This window comes from Gavialis gangeticus, unplaced genomic scaffold (assembly GCF_001723915.1).
Source record: "Gavialis gangeticus isolate Ggan-Ray unplaced genomic scaffold, GavGan_comp1, whole genome shotgun sequence".
Lineage (NCBI taxonomy): Eukaryota > Metazoa > Chordata > Crocodylia > Gavialidae > Gavialis > Gavialis gangeticus.
In genome coordinates, this window is record NW_017729034.1 from 73,540,220 (window position 1) to 73,544,816 (window position 4,597).

The 4,597-nt window shown below is 46.1% G+C and overlaps 1 long non-coding RNA gene across 1 annotated transcript; it reads left to right on the top strand.

The window, feature by feature from the left end:
• The first annotated feature begins 1,286 nt into the window (after positions 1 to 1,286).
• On the top strand, positions 1,287 to 3,741 carry LOC109304845. Its single transcript, XR_002099486.1, has 3 exons — positions 1,287 to 1,785; positions 2,333 to 2,481; positions 3,634 to 3,741. It is a non-coding gene; the product is annotated as an uncharacterized LOC109304845 (long non-coding RNA).
• The last annotated feature ends 856 nt before the right edge of the window (positions 3,742 to 4,597 follow it).

Genomic DNA, 4,597 nt, shown 5'->3' on the forward strand with positions numbered 1-4,597 from the left:
GAATAGAAGGCAGGTGAAGTCAGTCTGAAATTTGGCTGCCTGTCTTTGGAGTGCAAGGTGGTCTATAGCATAGTGTACATTCATGGAAAGTGGGAAAACCATTTGACAAGGACACTAAACTAAACTCTTTCAAAGGCTCATGGGATCTTTAATAGCTACAGAAAATAGTAAAGGCCTCCTTTTGTAAGCTCTAATTGGAATGACTCATTTGCAGGACCTTCTGAATCTCCATTTATCTATCCTAGAAAAACAGACAGCCAAGCTGACACACGGCTCAAGGGAGAGCAGGGATATAGCAGACTGTCTAGGACCTAAGCCTCAGTTAGCCATTATGCTCAGATAGACAAAGGTCCTCCCAGGGCTACTGCCTAGCTGGCTGAAAGGGAAAAACAAGGGAAAGCCCTGAACTGGCGGGTTCCCCAAAAATGACTCACTAAAGAGGAAAGGTACAAAGACCTCTGCAGATGAAGAGCCAAATCCTGGCCCACATGCTCAGCTATCAGAGGCCAGTCACAGCTCTTGGTCCTCACCAGGCTCTGCACTCAGGGTGCCAAAAGAGATCAGGAGCTGCCCTCAGTAGTGGCTGTGAAGCTGTCCTTTGTCTGCCCAGTGCTGACGCTTCCCATGCTAGTGGCACTGAAGATCAGCTATTAGATGGGGATTGACTGGCCTACAGAAATTTTGAGTGGACTTGAGGACAACACAAGCCTGGCATGCCCCTCTCAGCCACATAAACCCCTGTTTTGGAGGACTCAAGATGAGTCTTTGCACTCTTCTGGTTTCCCAGCATTGCTGCAGCACTGTCCAGGTAGACGAGAGGTGTCTGGACATTTTGGTTATATTTATCTGCCAGCACAGTGAGTGTGAGCACAGTGGCAGGGCACACCCTGTGGTCCACACAAAGCCAGCAGCTCCATAAACTGGCAAGCCCAGTTACAAGTGAAGCTGGCATGAGTGGGTGAGACCTAATTCTTGGTGGCATGCCCAGTATCATCCAGGATGCTGTGCATGCATGCCCCATAGAACCTCACTTAAATAGAGAAGCCCTTTCCATAGAATCAGGGAGAAGTAGGGCTGGAAGGGACCTCCAAAGGTCATCTAGTCAAACTTCCTGCCTGTGGCAGAATTATCCCTATCCAAACCATCGTATATAAATCCATCATCTAAACTCTTTGTAAAATTACTGTCGACCTTGGCACAACACCAGACATAACACCCTAACCTGCTACAGGTTAAGTAGGGGAACCACAGCAGCCAATGTCCTGCTTCTATAAAAAGTTGTTAATGTATGCTCAGGAGATACCAGGTAGAGGGCCATGTCCCCTGCTACAGAGGAACCTCTACTCTATACTATACATTCTGGTACTCCACAGTTCTTGACCATGTACTTTGTGTTCCTATCTGTAGTAGGCTGGCTGTCCTCAGGATCAGTAAGACTGACACAGACGTCCCCCCCTCCCCAGGTCTGGGGGCTTCTACTTTCCCTGAAAACAACTACTGTACCTTAAAGGCTCTTGCATGGTGATCTTTATGCATATGATTTAGCCCCTTCTCCTGATTTCTCTTCAAACTTCTGACTCTGTGGAATCCAGCTGGCTTAGACAGCTGTTCTCCCTTCCCTCACCAATATCCATCAATGAACAGAACCTGCAGCTGCCTGAAAGTTTCAAGCATCCCTGAAGACTTTTGGATAATTAAGGTCCTCTACTGCATGTCAAAGCCACAGCTTACACATTACCAAGCCATAATGTCTGATCAGTGAAGTGATCTATTAAGGATGGGAAGGTGAGCAACAGTAATGTATCTGGAATGGCTAATGACCTAATTCAAAGGAGGTTTTTCAGCTGTGGTTCTTTGATTGCATGGTAATAACACCACACCAGCTAGTGTAGAAGCTTTAAGGATGAAAACTGACATCAGTAAGAACAAGTCAATATTCGATAAAAATCCATTAAAACCTGAGTTGCAGCAAGTGACTTCCGCTGTGACTAAGAAAACTTCCATGTCCAAATGTTAAACTGATGTATGATGTTGTTTGCCCCGGTAACTATCTCTTTTTGATATGGATGGGGTGCTGAATACTTTATAGCAGTGATGACTGTGTTCACTTCAAGGCAGCAGGTTAAAAAACATCCCAGAAAACACTTTGTCTTTCAATTCAGCATTATGTAATATTACAACTTGGCTATCCACTTCTTTGAATGCTTTACCAACTGATGACAGGAGCAAAAAGATGTTTCATTTAAAAAAGTGTTGTTGAGTTTTGGGGGGGGTTGTTTTGTTTTGTTTTGTGGTTTTGTGTTGATTTTTGGTTATTTTATTTCACTGGAAGATAATGCTTCATCAGAAACAACACTGGAAGCTGAAATGGAAGAAGCCATTGGGGAACATGACAGTGAGCCATCTCACAAATTCTCAGTGAAGCCTAGGCATATATTCAGACCGTCAGATCTTAATAGAACATAATGTACTCCAGAAAGGGTAGAGATAATGTATCCTAATGTATTCAATATTTGTCTTTCATGTAAGGTTAAGAATTATTCCATATGTTTCAGTCTAACACTAAATTAATTTTGGTTGGAAACCATCATACATTAATTATCAAATAGAACTAAGCTACAGCTCACTTGTTTTCCTACGTTATTAGATGTCTGCTGTGAGACAGTTATGTTGCAGCATTTCATTTATAACAGCTATAGCTAACATATTAATGATGTCTCTGCCAACTTCCCTGGATAAGGCTCAGGTTTAAGAAAAAAAAATCTAGGTTTAGGGAGACAAAATTAAATAATCTGGCCATCAAAAAATTTACACAATGAATGTCAAAGGCTGTCATGTTCAGAGACACTAAGGGTATGCCTGAGTAAAGATGACAGGGGTTAGCCAAAATTCATCCACATTTTGGGCCAGATTTTGAGAGGGCTTGAACACATCTAACTCCCATTGGAACTTGTGTTTTGTTTGTAACAGTCCAGCTTTCAATACAGTTTTGAACAACAGTTGCTCATACTTATAGCTTTCATTTCTTCTGAGGGTGGAGGCTTATTATGCAAATTTCACAGTTTAAATAAATACTATGTAAATAATATTGCTAAAATAAAAGGCAAGAGACAAAGGAAGCTAAAAACTGTAATGGCCCATAGCATATTTTCCATTAATGGAAAGTGGGAATAGGTATGACATATATATATATATATATATATATATATACACACACACATATACACACACGTATATATATATACACACACACACATGCGCACACACGCACACACATAGAGAGAGTGCGCGTGTGTGTGTGTGTGTGCACACCTGTGTGTGCATTGTGATGGGGGGCATGTTGTAAAGCTGCTGTACGCAGTGAATATACAGACAATATATATATTGGTGGAATTAGGTGGAACTTCCCTGAGATCCTTTGGTTAAAAAAGCTTCCATTCAGTGTAGCCTAGTTCAGTGGTTTTCAAGCTTTCTGATGATGATGATTATGATGATGATGAAGCGAGTGTTGCCACACTCATATGTTGGAAGCATGAGGACCAGAAAGCCAGCTACAGGTAGAATGGTCAATGCGAATGCCACTGTTAAGGCTGGAATCCACTAACTTAGTGTACATGCTCTGGCTCCATACAGATGCAGAGCATGCAGCAGGAGCATATGTAAATACCAAATCAGAGGTCATAGGTGGAGATAGAAAATATTATTTGATGGAGCAGAGCACCGCCCGCTCCCCCACCCCGCCTGCCAGCGGGTAAGTCTGTCATGGGGAAGGGGCATGGGTGGGGGGCAGATTGAGTGGGGCAAAGGCAGGGGCTGGGGTGAATGGGACCCCAAGCAGCTTGTCCAGGGGCATGCGGGGGAGAATGGGGGAATCCTGCTGCTGCGTACACCCTGGTAAAGGCCTGGGAGACAAGTGCCCCCCCAATCTGTGCATGGGGTGAGGGTGGACTGCCACTGTGGGCTAGGACTCTACACCCTGCTGCCTTTGCCCTGAGAGCCATGCAAAAGCATGTGCCTGCCACCGCCGAGTGGGCAGGGGACAGGGCACAGCCTGGCAGCAGAACACACACAGCATCGCACTGCTTCCAGGGCAGCAGCAATGGGGTGCAGAACCCCAGCCCGCAGTGGCAGCCTGCCTGTGCCCCATGCACAGATCAGGGGGGCACATGCCTTGCCTCCTCAGAGCGCACACAGCAGTGGGAGCTCCCCTGCACCTCTGGATGAGCCACCAAGACTCTGATGGTTCCATGACCTGCCCTGGGGCCCCACTCACCCCAGCCCCTATCCCTGCCTCTGGCAACTCCCTCCCACTTTGTAGGGGGCCTCGATCTATGCCCCCCACAAACCCCCTTCCTCTTCAGAGTAGACTGAAATGCCTGGCTGCCATGCTGTGCAGTAATCCACACACAGGGGCTTTGATCCTGGCTATGTGTCTGAGTGTGCACACCTCTTCCTGCCCCGCCTCCCCCCGTAGCAGCCCAGAGCCTGTGGCTGGGCTGCCCTGTGGCCCTACTTGCTGTCCCACCATTTGTGGGGGGCCTAAGCCCCATTAGCTCCGGCCTTCTGCCACCTATGCTGGAGGTGCAAAGTATTTGGA